A 16104-nucleotide genomic window follows, 5' to 3' on the forward strand; every position below is an offset into this window, starting at 1 on the left:
GATTGGCAAGAAATATTCAATGTCATGAAAAACAGGGAACCACAGCCAAGATTGTTCTACCCAGCAAAGCTATCATTTAGAATCAAAGGACAGATAAAGAGCTTCCCAGACAAGAAAAAACTAAAGGAGTCCATCATCGCCAAACCATTATTATATGAAATGTTAAAGGGACTTATTTAAGAAAAACAAGAAGGTCAAAACTATGAACAACAATGGCAAAAAAATACATATCTATCAACAATTGAATCTAAAAGACAAACTAAGCAAACAAGAAGAACAGAGAGAGAATCGTGGACACAGAGAGTGTTTTGATAGTTGCAGGATGGGAGGAGGTATGGGTATCGGCGAAGAGGTGAGGGGATTCAGAAATACAAATAGGTAGTTACAGAAGAGCCATGGGTATGTAAAGTACAATATAGGAAATACTTAAATGCATGACCCACGGACATGAACAATGGTGCGGGGATTGTCTGAGTAAGTGGGCTATGCTGTGTGGAAGGGGACAAAGGGGGAAAGATCAGGACAACTGTAAGTAATAACATAATCAATAAAATAAAAATTAAAAAAATTGTTTGGCTCTGGCTGGTGTGGCTCAGTGGACTTGGTGCCAGCCTACAAACCAAAGGGTCACTGGTTGGATTCCCAGTCAGGGCACATGCCTGGGTTGTGGGCCAGGTCCCCAGTAGGGAGCATATGAGAGGCAAACACACACTGATGTTTCTCTCCCTCTTTCTCCCTCTCTTCCTCTCTAAAAATAAATCAAGAAAATCTTTAAAAAACAATAAAAATGTTTTAAAAACTTTTGTTTTTATTTCTGTTCAACATCATGGGGCTTCTACAACTTATCATGTTTAAAAAACTTTTGTTTTAGTTGAGTAGGTGGTTTTTTTTTTTTTTTTAATGCTCACCCAAGGACATGGCCATTGATTTTAGAGAAAGAGGAAAGGAGGGAAGGACAGGGAAACATCGACTGGTTGCCTGTCCTTCTCATCCTGACCAGGGGCCTAACCTGCAACCCAGGCCTGTGCCCTGACCAGGAATGCAATCCACAGACTTTCAGTTCATGGATTCAACTGAGGATCATTTCAACCAACTGAGCCACAATGGCCAGGGCTGCGTTGTTTTTAGTGTCCCTTTCACTGTTGATTTAGTCACGTAGCCCTTTGTTTGCAACCTCTGGAGCCCAGGACTTGCCTGATATTATCTCTATCTTGAAATTCTACCGGTTTACTCCTAGTAGTTCATCACAGATAAAAGGCACCACCCTGGGCAAAGCCCTGCACAGGAGGAGACGCTGCCTTTGTCCTAAAATGTGGAAATGTTCTCCACATCTGATTTAGTTAAATTTTACTTCTGCAAATGCTTTTTTTTTTTTAAGAAAGATAGCAAATCAATAACCCAACCTTGCCCCTTAAGACACTGGAAAGGAAAAACAGAGCAAACTAAACCTAAGTCAAGTGAGAAGAAAGAAATAATAAAGATCAGAGCAGAAATTAATGACATAGAGAACAGAAAGACAATAGACAAAATTAATAAAACCAAAAGTAGTTCCCTTGAAAACACTTCTTAGGAAACTGATAAGCCCTAAGCTACACTGACCAAGACAAAGAGGAAGAAGCAGAAGGCTCAGAACTACCAGAATCAGAAATAAAGAGGGAGGCTCAGTTGGTTAGAGCATCATCCTGATACCTTAAGGCTGCAGGTTCGATTCCCTGGTTCAGGGCACAGGTAAGAATCAACCAATGAATGCATAAATAAATGGAACAAGTCAGTGTTTCTCTTTCTTCCTAAAGTAGGAAGCGGATGAATAAAGAAAAAGGGGGGGGGGATGAGGATGGGTGGAGGTGAAAGAGTATAAAGGGTATAAATAGTAATTGAAAAAAGTAACATAAAAAACAACAAAACATAGGCCCTGGCTGGTGTAGCTCAGTGGATTGAGCGCAGGCTGTGAATGAAGCAAAGGGTTGCCTGTTCAATTCCCAGTCAGGGCACATGCCTGGGTTGCAGGCCAAGTTCCCCAGTGGGAGCCACGTGAGAGGCAACCACACACTGGTGTTTCTTTCCCTTTCTCCCTCCCTTCCTCTATCGCTCTAAAAATAAATAAATAAAATAAAATAAAAACATAAATAAAAGTTGAAAAAAAATTTTAATAATTTTAAGTATTTATTTACTCAAAGATTTTATTTGTTAGTTTATAGAAAGAGGGGATAAAAGGCAGAAATAGAGGGAGAGAAACATCAATGTGTGGTTGTCACTCACATGTCCCCAACCGGGGACCCAGCCAGCAAGTCAGGCATGTGCCCTGACTGGGAATCGAACCAGTGACCTTTTGCTTCATAGGCTGGCACTCAATCCACTAAGCCACATCAGCCAGTGCTCTTTTTTTTTTTAAGAAAAGAATCGGAAGAGAGAACATTGTTACTGACCTTGCAAGAATAAAATCTTATCCCCTCCATGACTAGTGTATAATCGCAGGCAGGTTACCTGCCTCCATTACCTCTGCTCTTCAAAAGGTACCATTTTTCTCAAATGGTTATAAAGAATAAACTAAAGAATTTATGACAAGTACCTAGGTGAGCTCAATTAATTATTGCCTCTCCCCCAGTTGCTTTTCCTCTCCCTCCCTATTCAATCCTTCAGCCTACCTGTTTAGTTGGTTCTACCTTCAAAATATAATTTACTGCTTCCTCACCTCCTCCGCCCCCCCCAAGTTAGTCCAAGTCACCATTCTCTGTTCCTGCCTCAGGGCACGGACTCCTAACTATGGCCCCACCTGCCTCCTCCCCTTGTCTGTTCTCTACAAAACCACCACTGCACGTTTTTAAAGCTTAACAATGCTTCTGTCGCCGTTCTGTGTGGGGGTAAAACGTACACTCCACGGCCTACCAGCCCTGCCTAAACTGGCCCCACGTACCACTCTCCCCTTTGCCTGCAGCCATCCAGCCTCACTGTTCTTGTTCTTCCTCAAACTCGCTCAACTTGTTTTTGTCCCAGGGTCTGGGCTCTTGGTATTTCCTCTGCCTGAAGCACTCCCGCCCTCTGAACATCACCGGGACCTGGCTGGAGTTTCCAAAGCATCAGAGGGTCTCCTCAGTGCCACCTCCCGAGATGGCGCTCCTCTGACCAACTTCCCACAGCAGCTGAGACTTTCCCTTTCTAGGCTGGTCCTCTCCTTCGCTTCTCTTCCTAGCACTTATCACCATCTGACACGTCTGTTTACTGCCCATCTCCTTCTGCTGGAATGTGCTCAGAATGTGCTCTCTGTGAGGCAAGGCCTTCGATTTCGCCAGTGCCCAGATCAGAGCCTGGCACATAGAACGTGCTCAATAAATATCCACTGAAACGGAAGTGAAGGACCCACAGAAAAACAGAACTTTGCACTTGGTCTAGGATAAGGCTGGTATCTCAAACTAGAGGGAGAAAGGCAGACACGTCCACATAGGGTGGGGGGACCACTGGGAAGACACGTGGGGGGAAAACAATGGTGGGTTTATCACAGATAATGTAACTGGGCTCCCTCCTGAAACCCCACCTTCAAAATGTATCAACCCAAGAGAGTGGAGAAAGGGAGAGGGGATGACGACCAACTTTTTGCGGGTAGAAAGTAAATGGACCAGTAACACCTACGCATAGCAAAGCTAAGCAGGCTACCAGAAAAGGTGAAAATTTAATGTTTTATACCACAAAATCCTGAAAAGGCTCAGAAATTAGTGGCACCACTAGAAGAGGGCATGAAGGTGAGGTGGGGGGGACTATTTTAGGAAGAAAGATGAGAAGAGGGTTTAAAAAGAAGCAAAATTAAAATCTAGAATCCTAGCTCTTCCCCCTGCCCCTCCCCCACCAGACTCCGTGGCTGCAACTCAGATCCTGGCACATCAGAAGTTTATTTTTAGGAGAGTGTGGGAGAGGGTCCCTGGTCAGGTGGACCCCAGACACAGGGACAGAGAAGATACCAACAAAAGAAGGATTACACCAAGTTCAAGTACTGATTGTTGAGGACATCCACACCCTCAGCCCTCTTCCTCCACTGCTCTCTGGGACACCACCAGAGGGGAAAGAGCTGATGACTCTGAATGGTGACCCACCCCTGCCCCAGGCTTTCGTTCCCCACTGGACTCTCAGAACTCCCGGGGAAAAACAGAGCGCTATCAGGGCTTATTATCAAGAAATTCCAGTTGACTAAAGATGAGAGGAGATTCTAGAACGACCTAGAGAAAAAAAACTAGGTCACACACAAAGACTGGTACTGAGAATGACTCGAGACTTCCCAGCTACAATGCTGGAAACAGACAGCAGAACAATGCCTTCAAAATCTGATGAAACTCCTGGGCTTAGGCCCGTAAGAACCGAAAACCGGGGTCAGAACACAGATGTTCAGCATTCTTCACAGTCATGAAAAGGTGGGAACTCGAGTGTCTCCCTATTCATGAATGAACAGATTTTTGAAATGTGATTATGTCTACACAATGGATATTATTCAGCCTTAAACAGAGAGGACATTCCGACACAGGGGACAAGACGGGAGAGCCCTGAAGACATTACGTGAAGTGAAACAGGCCAGATGCAAAAGGAAAAATGCTGTATGATTCCAGTTATATGAGGTACTTCCAGTAGTCAAATTCACAGATACGAAAAGTAAAACGCTGGTGCCCAGGGGCTGGAGAGCAGGAGGAAACAGGGAGGTACTGGTTGATGGAGACAGAGTTTCAGTGTGAGAAGATGAAAAAGTTCTGGATGTGGATGGTGGTGACGGCTACACCACAGTGTAAATGGACTTAAGATCACAGAACTGTACACCTAAAGATGGTTAAAATGGGGAATTTATTACGTTTATTTTTCCCATAATAAAAAAATCTGAGACCTGGCTGCTGTAGCCCAGTGGATTGAGCGCTGGCCTGGGAACCAAAGGGTCGCTGGTTTGACTCCCAGTCAGGGCACATGCCTGGGTTGTGGGCCAGGTCCCCAGTGGGGGTCATGTGAGAGGCAGCCACACATTGATGTTTCTCTCTCTATTTCTCCCTCCCTTCCCCTCTCTCTAAAAATAAAATAAACTAAAAAAATAAGAAAAATAAATTCTTTCTGACCTAATTTTTTTTCATACACACACAAGAATGCAACCGAGAATTTACCCTATAATTGTACTCATGTGAAGTTCTTCTATCTCTGAGGTTCCTACAGCTTTGCTTGTGACAGCAATACTGGAACCCACCCAAATGACACTCCATGGGACCACAGCAGGACACAGGAAACGAGAGGTGATTGCTGAAAGAGTGAGGAAGCCCTTCGTCTATGAAGACAGGTGTTTCAGAGACACTGGTAAGTGAGAACGACATGGCGAAAACAGAGCCTAAAGCGTCACTCACTAGTGACCCTTTAAAGGTTCGATTTCAGTGTCACAATCAGGGTAAAGGGCAAGGCATTTCATTGTCCGCAAGGCCGGAGGGGACAAATCACAACGGATCTTCTGAACAGAGGAGGCTTAGTCTTTGCCGAGGTGTTCATCCTAAGGGGTGAGGGCAGACCAGGTTTTCTGGAACCTAAAACGTAACAGTTGGGAGCCCTTCATTAAGAAGAAGAATATAAAATGAAATATGCCAGAGGTGGCACCAATGTGAATATTTATTGAAAATTAGAAAAAAATTATAGTAAACTACCAATTTTTTAAAAAATGAACAAAGATCACAAACATCACGAAATCAGGGGTTGTGGGAATACTAGACTAATCAGGGTGGTCACTTTGGAAGGTGTCTAACCACCAGGTTGTACCCCTGACACCAATATAATATTGCATGTCAACTGGGATTGAAAAAATATTTTAATTTTTTAAACTAAAGAGCCAATTGCTCCCGGCAATGCAGGTATTAGCATTTATGCAAAGATCAGCAGAGTGACTGGCCAATGCAATTCAGCAGAACCCAGACAAGACACACACTCTGGAATTCCAGCTGAGGGAGAGAAGTTTTGCTTTTTTGTGCTTTTAAGCCAGTGTAACTTCAACTTTAAAACACAATACAAAGCAAATGTATTAAATGGTGGTTCGAAATGTATTTTATGTTTAAGAAAACACACAGCATTTTCATTAAGTGCCTGACACAGCTCTGCAAGTCCTTCTGCCTACTCTTGGGGGTGTGCTCTCTGATGGTTCTGCCTGTGACAATGGTTTTGTGACATGATTTAATAAAGAGAAAATAAAGGTGGCTCGGTCTTTCTTCTCACATGTACATTTTTAACTGTGTGCACTGCATTATCAACTACATTCTTGGCAGAAGAAAACTTCCACTTTGAAAAACGGGTGGCAGGGAGGGGCTGGGTGAAGAAGGTGAAGGGATTACGAAGCACAGACTGGCAGTTACCCAACAGTCCCGGGGACGTGAAGTCCAGCAGAGAGAATGCAATCAGTAATACTGTCATAACCACATGTGGTGTCAGGTGGGTCCTGCAAATATGGGGCGGGAACTTTGTAAAATATGTAACTGCCCTGCATCTGAAACTAATACGAAATTGGGCTGCATGCAAATTATAATTGAAAAATAAATTTTAAAACAATTGCTGGTACAAACTGAGCTCCCTACTTTCATTTTCACAGGCTTTATAACAACAAGAACTGCAAGTCAGACCAGCTTCTGACTCCAAATGCTTCAAACCTTGTTCACCTTCCTTTACGTGCGAACCTCCGGTGCAGATGCCATAGCCACCTTCACATGGTGACGTTTCCTCGGTTGCTGCTAGGTTGTGTCCTGTTGGCCTTTCCTACAGCAGGACAATCCTCAATATCTGAACCACCCACATACATGACAGCAAACCACATAAACAGAAAACCTGGACTCTGTGTATTCAAACTCAGCCTTTAACCAGATCCCAAAAATGCCCAGGGCCGACGCAATGCCGCGGAACAGGAGGCTGGCTGCTGAGAAGGAAGGTCGCAGTGGAATAAGACAGGGATCTTATCTGATCACAATGAAAATGCCTCTATTTTGTATATTTTATAAAAACATATGACCTCTCCGGGGGCCTAGAAGAGACAAGGGCAAGTAAGGGTCCTTAAAGCATAAACTTCATTAGCTTCATAGAGGAGAATCCATCTCGAAATTCAAAGTTTTCCTTTCCTGGTCCAAATCCGTCTTTTCATCCTCTAAAGTAAGAGTCTCAAGATACTACTTCCTTGGGATCTACCATGGAAAACTGTGCAAGAACTCAGTACTTGGCACCACACATTCACGAAGGCAGGAAAGAGAAATGGTATGTCATTCATGCCCTGGCTGATGTAGCTCAGAGGACTGAGCGCTGGCCAGTGAAACAGAAGGGCACAGGTTCGATCCCAGTCGGGGCACATGCCTGGGTTTCAGGCCAGGTCCCCAGTTGAGGGGTGGGGGCGGTGTGTGTGAGAGGCAACCAGCTGATGTTTCTCTCAGCACATGTTTCTTTTTCTCTCTTTCCCTCCCTTCCCCTCTCTCTAAAAATAAAGAAAATATTTTTTAAATGGTATGCCATTCAGAGAGCAAATTTTTGAAATTCTTACTTCGCACTATGAACCAAAATAAATTTCACATGTAGTAAAGGGTTAAATATAAAAATTAAGCCATTAAGAAACAAAATCCAGGGGGTTTGGAGGCCGAACAGGATATAGGGGGGATAAATGGTAATGGAAAATATACAATAAAAATTAAAATTAAGAAAAATTTCAAAGAAAATAAAAAAGAAAGTGTAGGGGGAAAAAAAGTGTTGGTGAATAGCCTTTGATCACTGGTATTCTTCCTGGGCCCTAAAAGCCACGGACACCAAAAGACTGACATTTGCCCTGGCTGGTGTAGTTCAGTGGATTGAGCACGGGCCTGTGAACCAAAGGATCATGGTTTGATTCCCAGTCAGGGCACATGCCTGCGTTGCAGGCCAGTTCCCAGCAGGGGACCCACGAGAGGCAACCACACATGGATATTCCTCTCCCTCTCTTCTTTCCTTCCCCTCTAAAGATAAATAAATAAAATCTTTAAAAAAAATAAAACATTGACATTTGACCAAGTGAAGAGCTTAAACATTAAATTAAAAAAAAAAACTTAGAAAAATGTAAGGCAAACAATAACCTTAAGGAGAAAAAAAAGTAGCTGCAACAACTATGACAAACGAGTGTCTCGCAGCCTCACTAGTTAAAGGGCCAAAAAGTGGGGGGTGGGGCGGGTGATGGTTGGGAGCAAGGTCTTCCCAGCATCTGCCGTCCTGCCCTTGGGATTACTTGAAGCTGAAAACAATTAACCCCCACAAACTAAGGCAGAGTTTGGTACACTCCCCTTTCCTGCCCAAAGACATTCCGAAGGAAGGGAACTTTAGCATATTCACCTAAGTACGCATACGAATGCAGTACGGCAGACGGGGAGGGGCTAAGGAAAATCTGCACCTCGGGTTGTTCCCCTCTGTGTCATTGTGTCTGGGTGACCCTGCAGGGATTTGTTTGCCCGGCCTCAGCTCTTTCTCATCTGCCTATGAATGGCCTGCTCACCCTCCTGGGTCCAAGAGGACACATATACCTCATTTGGACTCACTGTCTCTGGACGTGCTTCGGGCATTTCCCCACGGGCACTCGCTAAAATTTGATTTTCTCCTGTTGTTCTGCCGTATGTCCTTTGGATTGTTTGATCAGCAAGAAACTGAACTAAAGGGGTCGGGAAAGCTTCCCAGGCCGAGCATTGGGAAAAAAATGATGAAGACCTCAAAAGCTGTGGAGCTAATTCACAGATGACAAATGTCCAATAATTATGAAATGTTAAGATATTCGATCTCACCCTGGCTACGGTGGAATGTGGTCTCGTAAACTGAAAGGTCTTGGGTTCGATTCCTATTCAGGGCATATCCTGGATTGAAAGTTCAGTTCTAGGTCGGGGTACCTAGAAGCATCTGATCATTGGTATTTCTCACATTGATGTTTCTTTCCCTCTCTCTCTCCTGCCCTTCCCCTCTGTCTAAAGTCAATAAGCATGTCCTCGGGTAATAAAAATAAAAAGATACTGAAATGATATAAAATGCAGATTAGAAGAACCAAAGGCTACTCTTCAGCCACCAATAAGCAAAGATTAACTCAAAATTGCTACCACTTAACATGGCTAAGGACTGAGCGAGCCAAGCAGTTGAACTCCACAAATACTGACCTGGAGAGCAATTCACTAATATGCCTTAAAAATACTCAGTCTTGCTATTTGCCCCAGTAAGTCCACTTCAGAGAGTCTATTTCAGGGGAGCTGCAGAATTGCAAAGATATTTATGTAGAAAACATTAACTGTAGCCCTGTTGAAAAGTGGGGAGAAATGTAAGGAAGAGGGAGGAGAGGAAACGCCTCTCAGGCTGCGTGTGTATTTGCACGTGTTTACACGAACACGGAGGAAGGTGAGGAAGAGTATGCCTGTTCTCACTGCTAATGCTGGAAGGTGAAAATGAGTGAGGCGTTACTTTTCCTTTATACATTTCTGCATTATGTCACCTGCCATCATTAACACGGTGTATTTGCTTTTGTAATTAAAAAAAATACTCCAAAAAATACTCCAAGAGGCTAAGAAAGTTTCCGCATAGAAAAAAGACAAAATCATGCCAAACAGAATTTGGTCCCCCCTGATCCTATCACCTGGACCCTAATAAAATGACTTAAAATTAAGGCATTAAGTCTCCCCAGCCCCAAATAGTCAACTCTGAACCCACAATAGCCAACTCTAACTGGCTGATTTTTCTTTTTTTTTTTTGAGATTTTAATATTTCATTATTTTTTAGAGAAGGGGAAGGGAGGGAGAAAGAGAGGGAGAGAAGCATCAATGTGTGATTGCCCCTCACATGCCCCCCCACCGGGAACCCGGCCTGCAACCCAGGTATGTGCCCCCACCAGGAATCGAATTGACAACCCTTTGATTCAGAGGCCCACACTCAATCCACTGAGCCACACCAGCCAGGGCTAACCGGCTGATTTCTATAGGTGTGGCAAAGAGTGCCAGTATCTAGAAGCTTACAGGTAGAGAGCAGATGAGCAAAAATGCAAAAGAGATTTTTTTTAGATCCTCAACTTTAAAGCACAATACTCTCTATTAATCTGTGCCTAGAAGCCAGAGGGCATCAAGGAAAGAGACTGTGGCACCTCTATCTGCAGGTCACCTGCCCGTCCCCACCACACCCACACCCCTGAGTCCGTTTGCTATAACTCAGGCCAATGTGAAATGTCCTTTTCATGCAAACTGTTTGCTCAGGAAGAAAGTCAGACAGTTAAGCACAACTAGAACACAGCTTAGCCTGGTGTGTAAGAAAGCCATGTAGACATATATAACTTTTAGGTAATATTCCTTACCATTGAAACCAGCAAAAATAAAATAAAGGTAAATCCTGGTGCTGCCTAAGCTGTGGGCAGACAGGCATTTACGTTTACATATATATATTGCTTTCAAAATATGTAAGATTTACCTGGCTGGCATAGCTCAGTGGATTGAGCGCAGGCCTTCGAACCACACAATCACAGTTCTGTTCCCAGTCAGGGCACATGCCTGGGCTGCAGGCCAGTTCCCGGCAGGGGACTCACGAGAGGCAACCACACATTGATGTTTCTCTCCTTCTCTCCTTCCCTTCCTCTCTAAAGATAAATTTTAAAAAATATGTAAGATTTAGCTGGTAGAATGTCAAAGAAATGGCCTTTAGGACTCTCATGCCCAACCCTGTCTCCTTTCTCAGCTGAACGTCACATCCGTGACTGTTTTGTAAAGGCCAGTTTATACTTCTTAATCCTGTCACCTTGCCTAAACCCTTTGTGACGGTCTAGACAAGGAGCGCTCTACCTCCAAACACACAGCCTGACACGCACAGGCGTCAAAAACTAGCTGAATGCGTGGATACCTAACAACTAGGAGCAAGCCAAGCAAACTGTGGTTGAACAGCAAGATATACTACAGGCTTTTAAGATGCTGTCAAACTGAAAGCCACAGATCTAGACATCAGGGAGAGTTGCCATCTGTTTGGCCTCAGTTACCCAGAGCTGCTTCAGCTGATCATCTTACCTCTACTCTCTTCCCACCTTTCCTTAGGCACCACCACCTCAGGACACCCCCAGAGGTCTCTGCAGGCCACTGTCCTAACAAGTATACTTTGATCGCCTGCCACGTTAGTGCGCAGACTCGCCCCACTGCAACCTCCTGCAGTACCGAGAACCCCGGGTGCTGTGAGCAGTCACCCCCCCCTCCCAGGGAGAGGCATGCACTTGTTTGCCATCTTCCACCGGAATGAAGGGCACTGCAAAGATCAGTCTTGCATAAGCATTTATCTTTGGTCTGAGATTTTGTTTCTTGATTCCTAAAAGTAGATTTACTGGCCTAGAGGATACACACATTTTGTTTATTTATTTAAAATATTTTATTTATTTATCTTTAGAGGGGAAGGGAAGGAGAGAGGGAGAGAAATATCAATGTATGGTTGCCTCTCATGCGTCCACTGATGGGACCTGGCCCGCAACCTAGGCATGTGCCCTGACTGGGAATCCAACCGTGATCCTTTGGTTCGCAGACCCGAGCTCAATCTACTGAGCTACACCAGCCAGGGCTGTTTATTTATTTTTTAAGGTATTGATTTTAGAAAGAGAAAGAGAAACAAACATCATCTTGCTGTCCCACCCATTCACGGAGGATGCACACATTTTGAATTCTGATATGTTCTAGTTGAGAACCTTTACATGGTAATTCGCGAACTCTCTGTATTTAGGCCTTACCTGAGAAGTGTTTTTAACTTCCTGCAACCCTAACAAACAACAAGTGCTGGTGAAGACAGAGGAGAGGGGACATTCCTGTACTGCTTGGTGGGGATGCAACTTGGTGCAGCCAACATGGGAAACAGCATGGAGGTTCCTCAAAAAATTAAAAATAGAACCACTTTAAGAAATGAAACAAAATAAAAATAGAACTACCTTAGAACCCAGCCATACCTCTTCTGGGCATTTAACTAAGAAAAATCCAAAACACTAATTCAAAAAAATATTACATCCACACATTCAGTGAAGCATTATTTACAATCGCCAAGCTACAGAAGCAACCTAAGTGCCCATGAATAGATAATTGGAATATTACTTGGCCCCCCAAAATGAAATCTTATCATTTCACTTATATGTGGAACCTAAAAAAACAAAATAAGCAAAATAGAAACAGACTCATAGATAGAATAAACTAACAGTTGCCAGATGGAAGGGGGCTGGGGAGCTGGGTGAAAAGGTGAAGGGATTAAGAAGTATAAATTGAGCCCTGGCTGGTGTAGCTCAGTGGATTGAGCGCGGTTCCCTGCGAACCAGACAATCGAGGTTCGATTCCCAGTCAGGGCACATGCCTGGGTTGCAGACCAGTTCCCTGCAGGCCAGTTCCCAGCAGGGGACGCACGAAAGGCAACCATACATTTATGTGTCTCTCCCTCTCTCCTTCCCTTCCCCTCTAAAGATAAATAAATAAAATATTTAAAAAAAAAAGAAGTATAAATTGGTAGTTACAAAACAGTCACAGGGATGTAAAGTACAGCATACGGAACACAGGCAATGATATTGTAATAATTATGTATAGTGCCAGGTGGGTACTGAACTTAATAAAATCACCTCGTAAGTTACATAAATGTCTACCCACTATGTGGTACACCTGAAACTCACATAATATTGAATGCCAACTGTAATTGAATAAAAAAACCCTTGTTTCCTTCTTCCACCATTTATCTTCCCCAGACCTTCTACCTACCCTACTCCGACTCCTTCCCCTCTGGTAATCACCACACTGTTGTCCGTGTCTATGAGGGTTGTTTTTTTTTTTTTCTTAATCCCTTCACCTTTTTCACCCAGCCACAAATAGCCCCCTGCCCTCAGACAGTTGTCAGTCTGTTCTGTAAAAAAATCTATTTTTTCGATTCCCAGTCAGGGCACATGCCTGGGTTGCAGGCCAGTTCCCAGCAGGGGACTCACGAGAGGCAACCACACATTGATATTTCTCTCCTCTCCTTCCCTTCCCCTCTAAAGATAAATAAATAAAATCTTTTTAAAAATCTATTTTTACGTTTTTAAAAACATTTTATGTATTTCTTTTTAGAGAAAGAGAGGAAGAGAAACATCAATGTGTGGTTGCTTCTCACACACCCCCAAACTGGGGACCTGGTTCAAAACTCAGGCATGTGCCTTGACTTGGAATCAAACTGGCAACCCTTTGGTTTGTAGGCTGGCGTTCAACCCACTCAGCCACACCAGCCAGTGCTATTTAAAAAAATTTTTTTAAGTTTATTTATTTTTAGAGAGAGGGGACAGGAAGGAGAAAGAGTGGGAGAGAAATATCAATGTGTGGTTGCCTCTCATGTGTCCCCCACTGGGGACCTGGCCTGCAACCCAGACATGTGCCCTGACTGGGAATCGAACCACGATCCCTTGCTTCACAGGCAATCCACTTCCGCGCTCAATCCACTGAGCTACACCAGCCAGGGCAAAATTTTTTTAAATGATTTTCTTTATTTGTTTTTAGAGAGAGGATCAAAGAGGAAAAAGAGGGAGAAAAAAATGCCGATGTGTGAGAAAAACATCGAATGGTTGCTTCTCCCACATCCCCAACTGGGGATCAGCCTACAATCTAGCCATGTACCCTGAGGAGGAATCGAACCGGTAACCTTTTGGTCTGCAGGCCGGTGCTCATTCCACTGAATTACACCAGCCAGGGCTACTAAAAAACCCTATTTTTAAAAAATGTATTTATATTGACAACAAACTCCTAAGTATCAACAACTGAAACTAAAAAACCAAAAACTAGCTATTCAAACAACTAAAACAGGAACAGAATCACAGAAATGGAGATCACATGGAGGGTTATCAGCAGGGAGGGGGAGGAGGGAGAATGGGGTAAAAGGTACAGGGAATAGGAAGCATAAATGGTAGGAACAAAATAGACAGGGGAAGGTTAAGAATAATATAGGAAACAGAGAAGCCAAAGAACTTATATGTACAACCCATGGACGTGAACTAAGGGCGGGCGGAATGCACGGTAGAGGGGAATAAAGGGTGGAGGGGAATGGGGCGACTGTAATAGCCTAATCAATAAAATATATTTCAAAATATATTTAATGATTTTGAGAGAGGGAGATGCACATCAGTTTGTTGCACTTACTGATGCACTCATTGCTTGATTCCTGCTGGCTTCCTGACCAAGGATCAAGCCTGCAACCTCAGCGTATCAGGAATATGCTCTAGCCAACTGAGCTACCCAGCCAATGTTAAAAAAAGAAGAAATGCTAAATCCTGACACACTATCAGCCTAGTTCTACCTCCTAACCTTCCTCCTTCCCCTTCTGGAAGTCTGGAACTCCTGAAGCTGCTCCTAGGTTATCAGCTCCTAGGCGACTCCACTTCAGGCTAAGACAGTAAAGGAACTGCTCCCTTCCATTTGCCCCCGTGGACCTCACCTAGCACCGGACTGGGGGAGCACTGGCCTAGGGGACCACTGTTGGTAGCCAGATTTGCAGAGAAAGTCTTTGGGTTCAAGCCCATGTCCCCAGTGGCTCCCCCAACATGGACAGAGTCTGGCTGTCAGGCATACCTGGCACTAAGTGCTGGGGACAGAGTCACATCTGCAGGGTCACCTGGCTGCACCCATTTTCCCTTCCAAGGCCCCTTCTGAAGGTCCCTGCCCCACACATGCTCTGTGATCCTAGTGGTCACTACCCAGTGGTCTTTATTCTTCTTACCTGAGACTCTCCAAGCCTCGCTCTTTTTTTCTAAGAAGGCTGTGGACCAAGCACCAACTTTCCCAAGAAATTGTTTGGGGCCTCCACACTGGGCCTTGGTGTCCTCATCTGCAAAATGGAGAGCACTGGGTAGTGGCATTGACACTTCGTGTGCTGCTGTGAGGAGAGTAGGATGGCCAGATAGGTTTGAAGCGTTTGTAGGGAAGTCTGGCTTCGGTGGAGTACAGGTGCATCTTAACAGTAATTTAATCAGCATTTTGGTTTGGCTTAGGGCCCATTTGGAGAAAATTCGATTTTTGTTCTCAGAGTTCTCCATTGCTCAAGTGCTATTAAGACCAAAAGTCATTTCAAGGCTTCTGATTTCCAAGCTCAAGGGTCTCAGGCGTCTGGGTCCGGATGAGGAACCAGGGGCCCAGAGAAAGCCTTGCCCAGTTTTATTCAGGCTGACTGTGCTGGGCGGGGCCGAGGGCTGGTTGGGGGGCAAGGGCTGAGTTGGTAGCACTGAAGATCTTCCCCCCGCCCCCCCCCACCCCAAGGTCCTAGGAGGGTTGGTTAACAGGTATTTCACAGTAAACGGTGCAGACCACATATAAAAGGGAGGAGAGTGTTGGCAGGAAAGCTTGGGGAAGACCAATGGTAATGTCCTGGAGTTGGGTCTTGTGGGCAGAGGGAAAAGCCAAAAGTGCTGGGAGCTCCTAGACAGGTGGTCTGCCTCACTCAAGGGCTTGTCTCAATGTGGTCCAGGCCATGGCTTAGGCTCCGCTGTCTAGCTACCTGGCCAGAATGACAGCGGCTGACTACGACAAAAAGCAAGAGCCTCTCTGAGGCTCAAGAACAAACGATGGACTGATATATAAACAGCACCTACCCCATAAACCGGATTAGATGAGAAGATACCCCTGAGGTGCCTCCCTCAGCTTCTTGTGTTACATATACTCCTGCAGAGTTGGCTGTTATATTACCTCAGGCCGCCACCCGTGCACCAGACCTTGGGGCTACAGGCTGTACGGTGGTGTCAGAGGGAGCCTTCCACCCGACTCTACAGGCCCTTGTGGGCAGAACAGGCGTCGCATTCAGAGCCTGTCCTAACCAGCTGGAGGTAAATCCATCCATGAGGCTACGTGGGCCTCAGTTTCCTCTCGGAGCCTTAGTAACAATCACACCGCCTGTGGAAGAACCTGGTGGAGGGCACAAACTTACAAACGTCGGAATTTGCATTTTCTCCTCCAAGCAGAGGCCCCCTCCCCCAGCGTGAAGCACACAGTAGGCGCTCCGGAAATGCTCTCCGAAAAGTGGTACGGGCCCCTTCCTGCCCCCAAGCGCTCAATTCCTAGTCAGGGTTCCCACCACTCCTCCATGGAGGCCATGTGGCATTCCTGAGGGTGGGGGTGGGCGCAG

The 16104-nt window shown here is 44.9% G+C and overlaps 1 long non-coding RNA gene across 2 annotated transcripts in view; it reads right to left on the minus strand.

The window, feature by feature from the left end:
* Window positions 1-16072, minus strand: part of LOC119063171 (uncharacterized) — a 41033-nt gene extending 24961 nt beyond the window's left edge. For both annotated transcript variants that reach the window (XR_008392688.1, XR_008392686.1), the window contains exons 1-2: window positions 15575-16072; window positions 14707-14814 (exon numbers count right to left, since the gene is read on the minus strand). This is a non-coding gene — a long non-coding RNA (uncharacterized LOC119063171). The remainder of the gene's footprint in view (window positions 1-14706; window positions 14815-15574) is intronic.
* Between the last annotated feature and the right edge of the window lie 32 nt (window positions 16073-16104).

This window comes from Artibeus jamaicensis, unplaced genomic scaffold (genome assembly GCF_021234435.1).
Source record: "Artibeus jamaicensis isolate MK-2021 breed Jamaican fruit bat unplaced genomic scaffold, CSHL_Jam_final contig_685, whole genome shotgun sequence".
Taxonomy (NCBI): Eukaryota; Metazoa; Chordata; class Mammalia; order Chiroptera; family Phyllostomidae; genus Artibeus; species Artibeus jamaicensis.